General features: G+C 39.4%; 1 protein-coding gene across 3 annotated transcripts in view; it reads right to left on the minus strand.

Moving 5' to 3' along the window:
* Positions 1 to 436, minus strand: part of LOC131231411 (uncharacterized) — a 60,363-nt gene extending 59,927 nt beyond the window's left edge. The window contains exon 1 of one of the 3 annotated variants that reach the window (XM_058227582.1): positions 365 to 436. The gene's annotated coding sequence lies outside the window, so the exon portion shown is untranslated. The remainder of the gene's footprint in view (positions 1 to 364) is intronic. The other 2 variants (XM_058227581.1, XM_058227583.1) reach the window with 2 other exon arrangements.
* Positions 437 to 19,988: the final 19,552 nt, after the last annotated feature.

Here is a 19,988-nt window from a genome sequence, read left to right on the forward strand (position 1 = left end):
CAACAACAACACAAAAAAAAAAAAAGCATTTCCAATCGATTCAAGAACATCAATTCCAGGGTTTCTGGAATGTAAAAACCACAAAGAACACTAAAAACAAAACCAAACAAAAAAAGAACACAAGAATACTGCAACAGTTCTGATATCAAAACCTCGACAATTGCCGTCAAAATCGAATACAGTAACCTCAAATACAAAAGGAGGATTTCTACTACAATCCGAACCGATCCTGAAATCTAGGGTTTCTTCAATCGAAAAGAGACTGAAAATTCGTAGCTGGCGACTGAAAAACCAAAGCTCTGATGAAATAATATTTCAAACAATCGCAGAAAAGGGTTAGGGTTCGAGAGAGAGAGAAGCGCGCCTGGAAATGGAGGAGAATTCGCGGTCCGCGGGCTACCGTTTCTGCCGCTGCTGGAGTTCCGAACTGCCGGAAGAGGAAGGCGTACCAAAACAAAGCCGGAAGGAATATACCCTTCTCCGGCTTGGAGTTTCATGTGGTTTGACTCGGTTATTCGGTAATATATTGAGGGTAGTTTCGTCATTTAACAAACGAGAAGATTGCATGTGCGAGCAGAGGATGGGATTCCATCTCCCACTTTTTACACGTGCGGAACGTATTCCAAGGTTTTTATCACTTGGTCCGTTTGGGCATGCGTGTGGCCCACTAGGTGATTTGTTCACCGTCTGTCTTTTACATACACTTATGGCCCACCCGATGATCGGACCCGCTTCTTTCTCTCTCTTTTTTATGTTTTTCAAAATGCGTACAGGTTGCATGATGAACAGCCTGGATCTTGCACGGCTGGGCCATGCTGGCACCCGTGCCGAGAATAGGAGAATGGATTGGCTACTCCCCTGCCACCAGCCCCGTGGCTGATGGTTGGTGCTCTATGGGCCCCACCTTCATGTATGTGCTTCATCCATTTTTTACGGATCATTTTAGGGCTTTATACCAAAAATGAGAAGGATATAAATCTCAGGTGAACCACACCGCAGGAAAGCAATAGTGATTGGACATCCACCATTAAAATCCTCCTGAGGCCCACTGTACTGTTTATTTGACATACAATCGATTGATTAGGCCAAAAATAAATACAACCTTGATCCGAAACTTTTATAGCCTCTAAAAAGATTTTAATGGTTGACGCTTATTCAACATGGTTCCCTGTAACGTGGTCTACTTGAGACTGTTATATACTCATTTTTTATTTCGTATATAAAATGATGTAGAAAAATAAACGGACGGCATGGATGAAAGACATACATCATGATGGGCATCGACCATCAGCCATGACAGTGGGAGTAGCCAATCCATTCTCCGAGAATAGGACTTTTCCGTACTCGCACGAGACGCCTTGCCAGTAGCCACCTGCCAACCGTGGTTTGCTGGAAGTGGTTTGCTGGAATACATCTTAACGTCCGGCCATGGAAAACGTGAGACTTTAGACGTTGATCAGCATTTTTTAAATGGTCTCAACCGTTTATTTGATGGGCCTTACTGAGGATGGTAGATAACCCACTCTTATACAAGGATTATTGAAATTTGGATTGCGAAATTCATCGCACTGCGTAAACTCTGTTGGGCCCACCGTTAATGTGTGTGGTTTATCCACGCCGTCCATCTATTTTTCCAGTTTATGGTTGATCCCAAAATTGAAGCATATCCAAAGTTCAAGTGAGCCACACCACAAGAAGCCCAAAATTAGCAAAGTGGGCCACACGACAAGGAACAGTAGGAATAATGATTTCTACCTTTAAAATCTTTTTAGAGCCTACGGTGACTGTTATTTGTCATCAAATATATTTATAAGGCCATGCATTCGTGAATGAAGGAAAAACACAAATATTCATTTGTTTCAAAACTTTCTTCTTCTTCTGTTTTTGTTAGCTTGTTAGTACACCCACCGTCGGATCACACTTCACCATTAGCCACCCCCACTAGGGGATCGTTGCCAAGACCTCAGGGTTGCAACAAGGTATCTTTCACTCGGTCTACCAGTTGAGCTATGGATCCGGGCCTTATCATTTTTCAAGGGTAGATGTTTAATTCATAGTTTTATGGTGTAGTACACTTGATATTTAAATATGATTCATTTTTTAGCTTAAGCCCTAGAATTATTTGATAAAATGGATGGACAATGGTGACGCCTACGGAATTTACTAACTGTGCAATCAGCTTGGTGGGGCATGATGGATGACACGTGGAGCAGCCATGAGAAATAACTTTTGGTTGGGCACTGTCAACCGTTGTACGTGGTAAGGCCTGAAAAGTGACAGATTGGCCTGATTTTTAAACTGTTGGCCCACCATGAAAGGGGTGCATCTGAGGGGCACGGATTGGGTACCACCTCAGCCGGGACCTAGTTAGAGACGGTGCTCTGCAGGCCCACCATGGTGTATGGGTTTTATCCGTGACCTTCATACATTTTAGATAAACATTTTAGCTGATTAGTCCAAAAGTAAGGTAGATCCATTGCCCAAGTGAACTATACCACCAGAAATGGTGGGAATTTAATGCCTACCACTGAAAACTTTCACGAGGCCACCAAGGTCAGGTTGATATTTATGTTGATATTAATGTTTCCCTTGGTCAAAGTGAATGTGACCTTATGAATAGGTTTGGATGGAAATTAAATGGTACGGGTCGGTCATGGAAAAGTTTCCACAGTGGTGTTCATTATAACTACCGCTTCTCATGGTGTGGTCCACTCAAGCCTTCTCGTTATGTCTTAAAATAATGGTTCAAAATGGATGGACAGCTTGAATAAAATATATATAATAGTAGACCCTATAAAGTCCCTAACAGGACCATCTTCACCTACATCATGGGCAGTAGCACCAATATGGAGTTTTTGGTCCCAATAGTCCTATGGTATTATGTGGTCATAGCTTCAGTCTCTTATTTTTTGAAGGAAAGTCATTTTAACCCTAAGGGTACTTTTTCATCTTTCTAAGATGAAAATGCCCATTTACAACAATTACGCCTCATATAACATTAACTCTAGTTTCAAAAGGAACAAAAGAGCTTTTGGAAGAGAGATTTTTCATCAAACAAAAAAAGGCTCACTCCTTAGTTGATTTGATTTGTTCATTTGTTTTGGAGCATCCAATAACAACGGAGGGTATTGATTTCATCTTCATCTGAAGGCCTTTGTGGCCATCAATAGAGATAATAGTAGTCTTTTATCTCAAAGTTGTTTCCTCTAGTGTAGTTCACCCCTAATGTCTTCTTTCCCTATTCTTAGGGTTATGCCCTGAAAATTTTTCCATCATCTAAAGGTTTTAAAAGATATATGGACTTCAAAAATAAGGATTTTGGTGTCATTTCAATTTATTTATAGGATGTTATTTTAAAGAGAACGAAGCACCGACCTAGAAGGTAGTTAAGACCGTTATGCCCCCTTGTGGGATTTGTTTCGGTGAGCATCTAGTGTCATTCTTTCTATTTCGACAAGTTTCCCATGACTTGTTTGATTCTTTTTCGTGAGAGGAGTCCACTCTCAAATGACAATCATCCATTCTATGAGTGTTCACAACCCCAAGTGTAGGGTTGCAATGTACTAATAATCTTGGTGAGACCGAAGTCGAATCCACAAGGACTAATCTTGTACGTTTTCTAAAAATAACTAGAATTAGAACAAGAGAAAGATATAAATTATCTGAAATAAGGAAGGAATAGTGAATATTGTAATTAAACTATCAATTTAAAGGTGGGAACTAGGGTGCTAAGGATCCACTTATAGTAATTAGGACGCTACCTTGATTGAAGAGATCTAACTGGAATCAGAGTCCTATCTTATACATTTGAAGAAAGAGATGATTGAATCTCTGAACTTCTCATTGATCCAGTCTCAAAGGAGGATAATTGTGAGTATTTTGAAGGGATTCCGTCACCCAACCATGCCCTGGAGGCGATGACAAACAACAAGACTTATCAATCCCACAATCTCAATTAAGAAAAGAAGATATCTAAAGCTTCACCTATCTATTATAATTTGAGTCATAACAAACCATTGAACACTGAAAATATTTCTTAAAATCAACTAGAAATCAATGAAGTTCAACATAAACATGAATCAAAGCAAAGTAAACATCTCAATCACGCTACAAGCTTCACCTCTTAGCCCTATCTAAGAAGTTTAGCCAACCATAGACATGATTGAACTAAGAGCTCATAAACAAAACAAAAAGATCAACTAATGAAGAAGAAGAAAAACTGATGAGTGGCGGCTCTACCCTTTTGCTCCACTCCTTGAACCCTAAAAGATGCTTAGGAATGCCCTAAGGACTCCTATTTATAGTTGTGAAGCTCTTCCTTATGCACCGACTTCGAATTTTCACAAACCAACTTAAATTACACAATTCACAGCTTTTCTGTGTTACTCTTTAGTCGAACCGAAGTCACCTTCAAACGAACCAAAGTCGAATCTGAAGTCAAGTCCGAATCTGGAAAGGATTTTATTTTAACAGTTGCCCAATTTTGGTCAAATCGAGATGGGTTCGATTAGACCAAACTTAAGTCGTCGGTCGAACCGAATTAATCTTCAGTCGAACCGAATTAACTCCTTTCAGCACTAGAGCAATTTGTACACTTTTGATCACATTGAATCCTCCCTTCGGTCGGAACGAACTCTGTTTCGGTCGAACCGAATTAGCTTTTGAATTCCATCTTTGGCTACTAGACTGTTTTGTGTGATTTCGGTCGGACCGATCATGGGTTTGGTCTTACCGAACTTATCTGTTTTTTGCTCCAGATTCTACATTATTTCAAGTCATTTCTTCAGCCTTTGTACTTGGTTTCCTTATATCTTTGGCACATGAATTCTTCATTCTTGGTCTCCAAAGATCTCTCCTTTACCTTGGTGATTCTTGAGCATTAAATTCATACTTTTAGCATTCTTTTCAATCCAAACCCTCAGATTCACCTTGCAACATAAACATGCATAAAATATACCTTTAAGCAGTATCATGTTCATAAAACCAATATATAAATAGGAGAAAATATGCAAAATTTGACACTCAACAGTGAGCCCCACCCCTTTATATTATTTCCCGGGCAATATTGATAGAAGGATGAGTATAACATGTATTTTATATACTTTTTATCTATGAAAATGAATTCATTCCAACAATGATCATGTTGAAAATGTACAACGAAGATCCTTGGAGTAAGCATAATGGGGAGCTAGACCAAAATGCATAATGGAGATCATTAGACTAAGCTCATTGGAGATCCCACCAGAAATGCACAACGAAGATCCATGGAATAAGCTTAACGGTGTTCTTGTAAAAAATGAACATCGGAGGTCCATGCATTGGGGATCGTGGATATTCACTAGGGACTTTTGATATTAACAATAGACTGATGCTATCACAGTGGAGGACTATTGATATTAACTATGGACCACTGATATTAACTATGGACTGTTAATATTGACAGTGGTCTATTGATATTCGTTGTGGACTGCTGATATCCACTGTGGACCGTTGATATTTGTTGTTAATATCGACGATCCATAGTAAATATCAACGATCCATGATGAATATCGATGATCCACAGTGAATACCAGTGGTCCACGGTGAATATCGGCGATCCACAATGAATATCACCAATCCAAGGTGAATATCAACAATCCATAGTGAATATTTGCGGTCTACAATAAATGGATCTCCGATGTGCCATTTTTAGTGAATATCGACGATCCACAATGATCCCGGTGGAAATCCATAACGGAGACCCTTCAACTAACCTTAGTTGAGATCCTATTAGAAGTGCACAACTTATTGAAATCGCACATCGTGTAAGATACTGCAGCTATGCACAGTAGCTTGGCGGAGCTATAGAATGAATGTTATATCCTAGAGGGGATGATTAGGCCCAATTAAAAATTATGTCTTTTAACATACAGTTATTTACTTAAAATAATATGTTAATTAAACTAAGTAAAACAACTAACTTTAAGGCTTCTAAGCCAGTAGAGGGTCCAATTACGTAGACTACAATAGATATGTCATTTGAGCAACTATTTTATATATGATAGTGTACATGTGTGTCTAATGTGCTAATTATCTACTCCTAACATTCATTTAGTCATACATACATATAATTCATCAATCAATCACATAAGCATAATTAAACATGTGCTCAAATGACAACTCTAAATACAATCATATATAGTGGTTCAGTTTTTCTATTCCATTTCCGGCGGACGCACTTGTCGAGACTCAAATAATATATAATTTTCCTCATTTATATCTTGGTTTTATGAACATGAATCAACTTAATGTTTTATTTTACTCTTGTGTTGTATAGCAAAGTGAATTTAAGAGCTTGGATTAAAAAGGGTGCTAAAAGTATGGATTTGATGCTCAAGAATCACCAAGGTAAGGGATGGATATTAGGAGACCAAGATTGAAGAATTCACATCAAAGATCCAAGAAAACCAAGTGAGGAATGAAGAGAATCAAATATTTGAAGTGAAGAATCCTGAAATCGTCTTGAAAAAACGTATTCTAAAACTCTCAAGCCTATTTTGGAAAACTATGCAGAGTGAATTCTATTTTAGTAAACTGTATAAATTTCACTATTAGAAGTTTTAAATTAGGTTCACCTATAACCTTTACAAGTGTACACTCTCAATGTAGGCTTACATAATGACTTACTCACATACTCACCCATATCGGTGACTTACACAATAACTTACCTACATACTCACCCATATCGGTGGCCTACGCAAGGACTTACCACGTGCACACCTAAGTCGGTGACCTACATAAAAATTTACACATGTACTCACCCCGTGTCAGTGACGATACGGTCCTATACAAGAACATACGCGAGTTTGGCTTACAAATTCTACACTCAATCCCACACAAAGACTTACATATGTACGCACCCATATCAATGACAACTTGTCAGATTGAAGCTCTTTTGTAGTACCTTCTTGGGTTGCTTGATCGATGCTCTTCAATGCTTCAATCAGCTCTCATTTTGCTCCCCCGACCATTGATACCGATGTGTTCTCAATGCTTCAGTTCTTACGCTCGTTTGCCTTATACATGATGTGAGAGTAAGATGACCAAAGTGAGGGAGGATGGGTGAATCTCCTACAACTCATGGGAATATTGTGATCCCATGAGATTCACAGGTCTTATAGAGAGTTTAGATAGTGATTTGATTATAGGCACAATGTTTAATCTTTTGAAATGTGAGAATTCATCCACATTTTTTAATATGAGCATATAATGGCTCATTGGAATGAATGATCTTGAGAAGATTGACACAAAACTCTTTAAATAGAGGTTTAGAATGTGTGGTGTGAGTAGGAAAACACCTAGCGTATATTTGCACCAAAAACCTTTATAATTGCCCAAATGTTGAATGCCCTGTATATAAGTACTAAGTTCCAAAAAAAAAAGAGAGCAAAAAATAGTCGGTTCGATTGATCGAGCAATGCCTTTGATCAATCGATCAAGTGATGCCTTTAATCGATCAAACTCCCATTCGACGGGATCGAAGGCTGGTTCGATGGCATCAAGAAATTCTAAAAAATATGCATTTTGTTGTTGGAAATTTCTGGACACCTTCAATCGATCGAGCCTGATCAAGGATCACTCAATGGGACTGAGAACCACACAGAAACTACTGTTTTTGAGTATATGATTTCACGGCAGTTTCGCACCTCTTCTAGCCTTATCATGTTCTAATTGAGCTTCCAATGCTAATGTATGATCAACAAGGTATACCTATTAAAGTTGAGATCATTTAGAGGTTACGGGGTTATTTTGAGTCAAGATAAATGTTACTAAAGGCATCCCGTTTACTTATTCTTTGCTCCTTAATGCTCCACTTCCTCTTGTGTCTTCGGTCTTCAATTTTCAATGGCTCAACCAATTATATGACACATGTACTCACATGATTGACAAACAAGGTACACAAAGCAATACACTAACACTTATATCCTTGGAATGAAGATTATTTATGATTTGCTTAACACAACGTCATTTCTTCTATAAATTATCAAAGACAATAATGATGTCATGGTGTATATGATTATCTACAACCAGAGCATCATAGTTCAGCTATATTTGTTTATAGGGAAAGTTAGACGTACAAGTGTAGTCAACGAACCTATGTTTGTATATCCGAATGGGCCAATAACGAATGTGAATATCTTTGTATGTAAAAAAGACTACATGAATGTTATATCACCATATCGTGCAGACATCCATACCCATCAAGTAATGTACACATTCAAGATTTGATACTCAACAGTTTAGACGTGTTGACTTCTCGCTCTCCATCTCGTGAAGAGTGCACTTACACCCTGTGGACATTAGATCTTGGGTGGGGGAATTGACTTGCTTTCCACGGGGTGCCTCTCTCTCTCTCTCTCTCTCTCTCTCTCTCTCTCGGGCTTTTAAGGTTAAGATGGTATTATTATATTTGACCATAGTTGTCACGCTCCGAACTCGGAAACCGGGCTCACAAATTTTTCGATTGCCGAATCCGGCGCCGACAGACTCCGTACTCATTCTCGGCTCCCAGCAGTCATACACCATGTTCCGATCCTGGGATGTTACAAGGAGGATTTCAAATCATCAGTTTAATTGTAATGAGTATAACCATAAGCATAACCCACGAATAATAACCACAAGAACACCATCACAAAATCCACTATGATAAAAAAAACTTTTAAGTACAATGCGCCTGAAAGGAAATACAAGATAATGCAAATAACGGAAACTCCAAAAGCTCGATTGCACGCTCCCGCTGCTACTATGCTACGACTGCGTCCTAGAGTCACCTGCATGCATCAATCATGCATAAGCTTATAGAAAGCTTAGAGGGTGGTGTAAGTGTGTGCACAATATGAGGGTGCTCAGAATGCAAGGTCAGAGTAATGTGGAATCATGGTGATAAGTACATAAATGCAATCAGCCGTACCAAGGCTATGCAGTGTAAGATATGAATGTTATCAGCCATAACACTGCCATGCGATGCGAGATGCAACTCAAGCATGCCAATCCTCATCATATATCAGTACAGTTCTCATTCTGGATAATCACCGGAGTTTAGTACACTTTAAGTGGCACTGCCGCTCTCCTAGCCGCACAGTCCAAGTGAGCGTAAGAAATCTCACTATCCACCTGGCCAATAGTCTGTCAATACCTATCCGGCATGTTGATAGCAAACTTATTCATGAGCTGGTCAAACTCAACCTAGTATTGCCCCTACCCTCAGGCGAGTAAAGCCACACCCCTTTCCAACCGACCACGACACAGTGGGAGACGCGGCCTCCTGGTATTCAGCCCTCGTGCGCTCATATATCCACTCGGTCTCGACGTTGGAGTCATCCTCTGGTACTATCGGGTTTAGAAATTTTCACCCAGGGACATTTATGGCACCCATATGCTAGAATCAAATATTTTCGGTATCCAATCCAGCCACCCATAATGTGTCTGTGGAGGCTTTAACCCTGATGTCGCTAGGGCATACAATAATCATGATCACACAAATGCAAGTGCATAAATCACCCTACCAAACATGCAACAATCTTGCCCGTGTCGTGCGCTCATGTAAGGCAACTCCGCCTATTAAGGAGCCCATAAACAATCCGCCCGAAGGCATATGCTATGATCAGTCATTCGTCATATCAGACATACATATGATACATATAATCATGAATCATGAATCTATACTAAACATGTCATAGGGTGATGGGCATGTGCATAACGGATATGGGCCTAGACGGCCTACCACTACAAGTATGGGCTTATCAATGGGCCTTAGGGCGAGTGATAATGCGGACATTTAACCAACATCATCCTATAATATGGACGTCAAACCAACATTGCTTCCAAGGCACGGCCCGCCATCGAGATCATCACAAGAACCATGGTAGAAACACATTATAATGTGTCTTATGTATATCCCATTGGGCCTTGACCCATGGGCCTCCAATACGTCAAATGGGCCTCAAACCATGGTTTCATATATATCAAAGTGGGCCTTAGTGGGCGGGCCACAAACACATTAAGATGAGCCTCAACAATGGCCTTAAAATAATCTCCAAAATGGTTAGACGGTTGGGATGAAACTCATGCATCATAGTAGGTCCCATAGGGATGGAAGGCATAGATAAATCACATACTCCATGGTGGAGGTCCACACTGATGAAAGGTGTGGACACAATACATACATAAGTGGGTTCTAAGTAGGACCCAACATAATGTTTATTTTCCACCCAACCTAGGGCCCAACATAATGTTTATTTGCAATCCAATTGTTCATAAGGTCACGTGGACTAGGGTAGGGCCCACTGTAATATTTATTTATCATCCAATCTATTCATAAGGTCACGTGGACCAGGGGAAACTGGGGCCCACTGGAATGTTCATTTGCCACCCAAACTTTTTATAAGGTCACACGGGGGGGGGGGCTGGCACCGTAATATTTACTTGTCATTCAACCTGTTTATAAGGTCACGTGGACCTGGGGGTGGGCCTGGGGTCCATTGTAATGTGGTTCACAAATCCAGTCCACCCATTATGTGTGTCCCACTTGACTGAGGGTTCAGACTAAGTTTCAGCTGCATCCAAATTTCAGGTAGGCCCCACCATGTGATTTTATATGTTTTAGGCATGTCTTCACATGATTTTACACGGCATGGCCCACCTGAGTTCTGTATGCGGTTGATTTTTGGAATATCCCATAATTTAAAGGGGAAACCTAAAATGCACAGTGTTGATGTTCGAAACGCATCACGGTGGGGCCCACAGCTGGGCCGTGAGGGCCAGCCCGTCCGTCCGCCAGGTGCAGGCAGCGTCTACGTGCGCTCTGCAACAGCGGCGGCTACTGCTTTCTCTTTTTTTCGAAAAAAAATCTGTTTTTCTATAAATTTTCCTAGGTAGGGCCCACATCAACAAAATCCACTCCGGCCATTGGTCCCTGCGGCTCAATACAAACCTATCAAGTCCAATATTGGATGATTTTTTATGTACAAAAACACCAGGGAGTGTTTCAATGGTAGGAACACTGTTTTCTATACTATGGCCTGCCAGGAAACCAGATCAGTCTCATTTTTCGGCTCAACGCCTAAAATGATCTGAGGAAGAGGATGGACGGCTTGGATTAAGTACATGCATCAAGGTGTGGCTTGCATAAGTGGCCTACTCTAAAAGTACCTTTTTCTTCTCTTCTTTTTTTTTGTTAGCTTGTAAATACACACCCTGTCAGTACACGCACTCCATGTTAGCTACCCCTGCCTTACGTCCAGCGTCCAGACGGCTGGGATAGACACAGCATCATGGTGGGTCCCACATGTACGTGGCCCACCTACACCTATATACATATATATATATATATATAATATCTTATATTATATATATACAAAATATATATATCATATTATATATCATATATATATATATATTATATCATATATATATTATATAAAATATAATATATAACAAGAAGGGCATTGGATCCATTTCAATAGTGGATGGTGTGGATCATCACCTACAATAGGGTGGGCCACACCGTCTAATGCTGATGGACGGGGTAGATATAACGCATTTTGGTGGGATCCACACCATCACAATGGAGAGAGAGAGAGAGAGAGAGAGAGAGAGAGAGAGAGAGAGAGACGAGAGACGGTGATGGAGGGGAGGGACCCCGCCACTATGGGCCCTCCATGGATATGTTACATTCATCAAAATGGGTCCCACCAAGAAGTAGGCTCAAAGAATAAAATCAACGGTGGATCACCCACCTTTCTTCCTTCTTGTTGCTCCCTTAGGCTCCTAAGCTCTTTGCCTTCATCTTTGATGGAGATTGATGGAATTTTGATGGTGGGGATGAGGGATGAGAGGGTGGGCCACACTTAGCTTAGGAGAGAGTGTTTGGATGTATGGAATTTTGGGGTTGCTTGAGAGATATGAGAAATGAGAGAGAGAGAGAGAGTGAGATGATGGGAGTGATATGGATGGGATGATGTAAAGAAGGGGATGGGAGGGTATGGTTTAGTTTAAAATATTTGTAAAAGAGGTATGTGTGAGTTTGAAAATTGTAAAAGGGAATGGTGAGGTGGAGAGAGAGAGTGGACTTTTGAAAAGGTGGGGATGGGTTGTTGTACTTTAGGTAAGGCTTGTACTTGACCTTGATTGATGGGACATATCGTAGGAATTCCCTCGATATTCGCAATGCGCGGCATTTTCTTTGAATTGAATGTAGGCCCACATCTTCTGACCTGGGTATCAGTTCGGTGCGCGAGTTGTGGCGTTGGAACTGCGGCGACGGCGCGATCGCTAAGATACAAGTTTCGGGTCGAGCCATCTTCGGTATGCAGGACTCAGCTTAGGATTGCGCGTAATCGTCGGATACGGTGCGAAGGTTGCCAGAATTCGACTGGAAGGACCGCGGAAGCCAACGGAACAGTATGGACTAGGACACGAGTCTTACAATAGTTGCCACTAACCAATTATTTCAAATTTATAGTCGATTAAACCCTATAGAAACGCCTAGGACTGAGAATCCAAAAATTCTTCACCTTAAGATGACCCTTGAGTTTACGTCCAAGAGATTCTGAATAAGGAACTACGGTTATAGAGAGGAGAGGTGTTAGGCACCACTCTACCCATATGAGCGTACGGTCTCTACTTCATAAGATTTGACTAATTTATGAGAAATATGATTAATTCTCACACACAAGATTGAAATGCAATGCAATAATGATGATGGCTGATTAATTCAAATTTATGATAGGCAAGATCTGATTATATCAGTAAGCCATAGAGCATACATTCGAATTGACCAAGTGTTGAGTGCAATATATATGGAGATGCGATGCTTGACACCATGTTGATGCTTATGACAAAATGATAGCTAATTAGCTGGGTTTCTGGTAGACAAGCTCCGATTATATAGGCAAGCCACTGAGCATACGCCTGCCAATTAGAGACGATAAAATGATGAAATGCAATACAGTGATGGTTTATTTGAGGAGCAAGGGGAGTTGAGAAGAGAATGAGTAATGTACAATGCTAATGTTCATAATTAGATGCAGTTAATTAAAGCTTAAATGGTTGGATGGACGGTATTATTGCAAAGGCAAGATTAAGTGACTTGGATTAAAGCTTAAGTGGCTTACGAGGTTTGTGCTCTAGTTAGTCTAGAATAAACCAGGGTTGTACTCTTTCTCTCACTCTCACTCTCCTTGGTGAAGGGATGACTAGATGACTAAGGCCCTAAGGGATGAGGAGGCTTATGAGATTTATTATAGATGGTTCATTTGGTGCAAGTCTGGTTAGTGGTTGCTATCAAAAGTCCAATTTATTATGGATGGTTGATCAGTTCCATCGTCTCTCTAGGTAATTAGACTTGTTAAGGGTTATCTTTAGGCTAATACGAATCGTTTGTTGTGATTCAATCCGACTTTTATTGGAGATGGTGCAAATTTATCCATTGTTGGCAGTCAAGATTCCAATATATGACCAATCGAGTCCATTGTCCCATTATATGTTCAAATTTTGGTGCAGTTGTGACTCTTTTGGAGATTTGGAAGCGTTTTTTGTATTTTTGAAAGGTGATCCAGTCCATCGGATCGCGAGTTGGCGGTTGCGAACGATATCGGTTTTTACATTAGAAATCTAATGCCATGAACTAATATTAACGTCTTTTCAGTGATCCAATTTCAAACATGTACAATTCTAGTTGACGAAACTACCTAAATCTTAGTTAGAGGAATGGACTAATGGCTAATACTGATAAGAAACCTCGAGAGCCACTTCCTTTGATCCTTATCTCACTTTTAACTTAAAAGACGATACAAGAGGATTTGTTTAAGAAGTTCATGAACGATTAGGAGCAGTTCAAGCAAAGTGCCATGTAAACATTCCAAGACATCAAAACATCATTAGGGATGCTTGCATCCACCATTCAAAGATTAGAGTCACAATCAACTATTACGGAGAATGAGACTCTTCCAAACCAACCTCTTGAAAGTGCCTTGGTTTGTCAATATACACATGTGTTGAGTCTTAGAGTCAAATGAGCCCCATATGAAGAATACAAGACCGAAGACTTACCAATTTGAAAAGGTTCAAGTACGCTAACAAAACTCTATCAGGAAATAACCCTACTTAAAATGGTCCTAACTTACCCAAAATTATATTTGCAAAACCTCAGGTAAAGCTTAGATTTAGAGTTAGTTTAAAGTTTGTGGAGAATGAATCAAATTGGTAAATGTCGTGTTCTGTCAATTGCATCAAAGTCCAATTGAGACATACTCGATGTCATCGAAGACCTGTTCAATAGCATCGAAATAGTCGCCGAATAGTCCAACAAGCAAACTGTAAAAATACTGGACATTATTGATCATATTGAAGGAAGATCGATGAACTTAAGCCAAATTTCTCCAGCAAGCATTGAAGGGACTCTAATATTTTCAATGCAATCAAACTAACTTCAATAACATTGAAATTCAAATTTTGATGGCATCGAAGAAGGTTCGATGGCATCGATATTGAGACCAGATTGTCCAATGAGCTTTCAAAGAAAATCAATTTATTTCTCGATGGCATCGAAGCACGCTCGATGACATGAAAATTCAAATTTCGATGGCATCGAAATGTTATTCGATGACATTAAGATATGGACAAAACTGTCCAGAGAGTTTTCGAAGGAAAATCATTTATTTCTTGAAGACATTGAAGTCTTCGATGGAATCAAAATTCAAACTTCTATGACATCGAAGGATGTTTGATGACATCGAAAATATGCTCAAAACTGTTTGACAACCTCAGTCCATTTTTCAGGAAAAATTTTGATGGCATCGAATGATGCTTAATGACATTGGAAGGAATCTATGCAACGCTTATTTGAAAACCTTAGTGCAGGAGTTGACGACATCAAATAAAGTTTGACGAGATCGAAGGAAACTTCGATGGCATCGAAGACCCTTCGATGACATTGACAATAAAAAATTTCTAACCATTTTTTATAGTTAGAATTTTATTACTCTATATATCACTTGGGGTTGTTACTTGGGTCTAAGAGCGAGTTTTGAAGAAAGCTTTGTGAGAGTCATTGTTAGAGTTAATACCCTTACTCTCAAGCTCTTTTTCTCATTAGAGTTCATCATTCAATCTATGGCTTAAAGGTAATCATTAGAATATACATTGTCTTGATTAAATTATGAACTCCAGTTTTCATTGATGATCCAACAACACTCTTTAATAGTAAATCATTATTTTGGGATCTCTAAATGCTTAGCTTTGGGAATCTTCTCAAGCTCTTAAAGATCAATCATTAACTAGTTTAAATTTACCCAAACCTTGACCCAACAACCTCAGCATCTTCAATTGGAACATCTACAATGGGTTGCGATTTAAGGGAGCTGAAGAATCTTTATCAAATAAAAGATCTTCATCAACATCTGCTAAATGGGGCTTACTCACTTAGAGGTAAGTATTAGAGTCCATTTTGTCTGAAGTCCTTTCCTTATATAGGATTGGGATTCAGAATTTGGTTCTTCAAACTCACCAAAACCTTTTATAGGCTTCCAACGGGAGAATACGTATGGAGTCCTTGTATAGGATATACTGCCTTATGTAAGCATTTTTGATAAAGTTCTTGTGTAGGATCTATTGCCTTGTATAGGCATTTTTTATAACCTTGTGTAAGTTGTAAAGGTTCATGGTCAACCTGATTTAAAACCATTAGATAGTGAAATCTGGTACACTCATGGGTTGAGTGGGTCTGCCGGGAGTAGAGTAGGCACGTAGCCGAACCACTATACATTGTTATGTTTATAGTGCATGCTTTTGCTTGTGTTTGTGATGATTTAAGTTATGCTTAAATTCTGCACAAAACATGTTTGATAAAATGTAGCTTTCATATGTTTCATTATCCTAGCTTTTAATTGTGATTGCGTTTCACTTAATCATATCTTATAAGTGCTTAATAGTTAGTATTTGTTTTAAGTAGGATTAAAATTTTGAAAAGTCCTACTCACCCCCTCTAGGACACTTAAGTATAACTCCATACTTCACATATAGCGGCTTACCTGCAATTTCAATTGGTATCAGAGCAGGTTTTTCTTGAAGAGTTTAACAACCTAGAGGGAGATCCGTACTTAAGTTAGAAGAATGTCCAAAGGAGGGGGAACATCGAGACTGCCAAGTTTTAATGGTTTAAATTATGCATACTAGAAAGCTATAATGAATATTTTTCTGTAATCCTTGGACCATGATGTATGGGATATTGCTGAGAGTGGGTATGAGTCACCAATGTAACAAATTATACTTGATAATGGCACTACCATATCTCGACCAAAACAAAAGGCATTTTGGACTGACTATGAAAAACAAAGGAAAACATGTGATGCTAAAGCAATTAATGCAATTTACTGTAATGTTTCACTAGAGGAGTTTAAATGCATATGTATGTGAGAAACATTAAAACAAGCATGAATTTATTGGAAACCACCCATGAGGGAATAAGCACTGTAAAATGTTAAAAGCTACAACTCCTAATAATCCAATTTGAGAATATAAAAATGGAAGAACATGAGACTTTTATGGAGTTTTACACAAAACTGAATGATATATATAGCTCCATGCGAGGACTTGGAGAGAGGGTTCTGGTACCAAAAAATTGTAGGAAAATCTTGAGATTCTTACTAAAATGCTTCAATTCAAAAGTCACCACCATAGAATACTGAAGAAATATCGATGAAATAAAAGTAGAAGAACTCATAGGTTCCCTACAGACTTTTGAGTTACACTTTAAAACCTCCACAAAATCCAAACATATTGTCCTCAAAACTTCTAAAAATAAAGTCGAATATGAAGAGTATAGTGAAGATGATGGTGGAGATGAGGAGGTGGTCCTTTTGGCCAAACGGTTCAAAATTTTCTTCAACAAGAACCGTATAAGAACATTTAACAAAAAGGAGAAATATCCTGACCATAAATGCCAAATAGGCAAACCATCTAAAAGGTCAAAGGAGCCCCAATATTATAATTGCCAAAAGTATGACCATCTATCTACTGATTGTCCCACAAAGAAATCAAAAGGAAAGTCTATGTCAGCCACATGGGACGACATCGAAGACTCCAATTTAGATATAAGTGAGTCTAATAGTGATGGGGACCAAAAATCTTTGAAAAATCTTATGGCCACCACTGTAGTCATTCCGGATATAGGGGACAATAAGGAAATCAATGAGCAACAAACTTAAAAGGCCCCCTCATCCTTAGAAGAACAAGATAAAGTAGAAGAAGGAGAATAACAAGAAAATGACAACATCCAGCTGGCTTGTGACCAGCTTTATATTCACAGCATAAACACCCTTAAAAAGCTTGGTCATGCCAAAAATGAGATCAAATAGTTGAAAAAATGTCTTAGAAGAAGATTGCTACAAAATAATTCGTCTCATACGAAACCAAACAAACCAAACCTATCTTCAACTATCCTGTCAAGTTTTACATTATGTAGTGTAACTTTTTATTATTCAAGTAAATTGTGTTCTTTAGTATAATTATTTACTTTACGCATTTGTCAATTACATTTCATAATGTAACCCGTAGTATAATCAGTAGTGTTTAACCTCTAATCACTAGCCTTAATTATAATTGGAGTTATTACTAGTATATTAAATCTTGTTTGACTACTGAAGAGCATCCTTCAACAACTGATAGTGGCTGATTATAAGAATTTCTTTCTCTTCTCACTTTATCTGCACTAAAAAGTCCTTTCGTATGAAAGGCAAAGGAGTAACCCATCATCAAAAGAAAAACCCCACCCTATAACTATTGCCTGATTAATTTACACATTGAGTGAGTGGCTAAATAGGTGACCAATCTTTTCAGAATCTGGTCATACACCTTGTGTCTGCTTATCTTGGTGCTCGGGGTCATCATTGTTTAGTTGAATTAGAACCGTAATCCCAATTATGGCACGCCCACAAGAAATTGACACCCGTGCCAGGGAAAAGATCGAAAAAATGAGGCAAACACATCACATGTGTTGGGGGCCTTGCACAAAACCTTAGGATCTAGCCTCCCAAAATAAACTAGAATTATGGGATAATAAAGCAATGAAATAAATCAAATAAACCACACCTCACAAGAGATTTTTACGTGGAAAACCCTCAAAGAGGAAAAAGCCACGGGACCTCGTCCATTTCAACAATCCACTATGAAGTAGAACGTTACAACCTTCTTCACTCATGCAAGAGCGGATAAACAGTAAGAGAATAAAAGAAAAATGGAGAGATCTCACCAATTACAAGGACGTGGAAGTGCCGAGATATAGTAGATCACCTCTATGATTATAACCTCCCTTTCACAAGCTTCCTCTCTCTCTCTCTCTGTCACACACTTTGATAGCCCTAAACCCTTTACCAAACCCTCGTAAAGCTTATGAAACCCTCTTGCATTACCTATAAAGCCCTAGGTACCTCCTATTTATAGTTTAGGAGACTCCCTTTCGCACCCTGTCGCAAAAAGCCTCAGATTTTTGCAGTCCGCACAAGATTCAGATTCAAATCTGCGTAAGTTCAACTGGTTGAGCCGAGTCCTCGACCAGTCGAGCAGCCCACTCGATCGGTCGAGCACCTCCCTCGATTGGTCGAATACCTCGAAGAAATTACATCAATTAGTCGCTGGACTTTGAGTCGAGCCCCACTCGACTGGTCAAGTGCCACCTACGACCGGTCGAGCAGTGCGGTGAACTACTTGGAATTTTTAACCCGCTGCACTGTCTCTCCCCTGAACTTAGGAGAAAAATCCCATCAAATCTCTCCATTTCCTACTCAAGAGGGATTCACCTTCTTCAAGCCATCCTGGTTTCGACAAACCTCAAACTTGTCCTTGAGTAAAGCTTTGGTCATCATGTCTGACCCATTATCGTCCGTGTAGACTTTCTCAAGCTGTAACACATTCTGTTCCAAGGTATCCTTAATCTAGTGATACCAAATCTCTATGTGCTTCGACTTGGAACGCTGACTTAGATTCTTGCTCAAGTGTATAGCACTTTGACTATCGTAATAGACCACGTGCTGCTCCTGCTTCAGGCTAAGTTCCTTTAAGAACCTCTTCATCTAAAGCATCTCTTTACATGCCTCTGTGACTGCAATGTACTCAGCCTCTGTCGTCGACAATGCTACGACCTTCGGTAGCTTACTTTGTCAAGAGACCACTCCCCCTGCAAACGTGAATATAAACCCCGATGTAGACTTCCTGGAGTCTATGTTGCCTGCCATATCTGTATCTGTGCAGCCTTCTAACACAGGTTTTCCGTCACCATAACATAGGCTCAACCTGAATAAGCCTCTTAGATAATACAGTATCCATTTCATCGCTGCCCAATACTCTTTACCAGGATTAGCAAGATACTGGCTGACAATACCAACCGCATATGTTCTGTCTGGGCGTGTATACACCATAGCATATATCAAACTTCCTACTACTGATGAAATTGTTTCTTTAAAGGGGGTAGATTGTAACGTCCCGAAAAAATCCGTACAAAGACCCGAGTACCACTTCGGGCAGAAATCACTAAGGGTAAAATTATGTAGAAATTAAATGAAAATTAATTAAGTACTAAACTAAATAATCAGTGGAATTAACTTGAACCACTTTGTATACAAACTGTAAGACCCAAAACCATTAGAATCGCTAACTCTACATTATCTAAAAACCTAGGAGAAATCTCAAAACCCAATTGCTCTCAAGAGAACATTAGAACTCCGTATCGGACCTGGACCGCATGTCGAAAGTCCGATAACCACGAAACTATACGGTTATGATTACCTTACTGGGCTTGATGACCATCACGAGAATCTAGCTCAAATAGTTTCGAGAAACGCACAACTAGAGCCCTGAGTAAAGTGTGTGAGAAATGCGAATATACTTAAAAAATGAATTCAAACTTAAGTGAATTGGGTCGTTCACTTGCAGGCAAAATCTAAGGTTTCAGA

The sequence above is a fragment of the Magnolia sinica genome, chromosome 17 (assembly GCF_029962835.1).
Source record: "Magnolia sinica isolate HGM2019 chromosome 17, MsV1, whole genome shotgun sequence".
Taxonomy (NCBI): domain Eukaryota; kingdom Viridiplantae; phylum Streptophyta; class Magnoliopsida; order Magnoliales; family Magnoliaceae; genus Magnolia; species Magnolia sinica.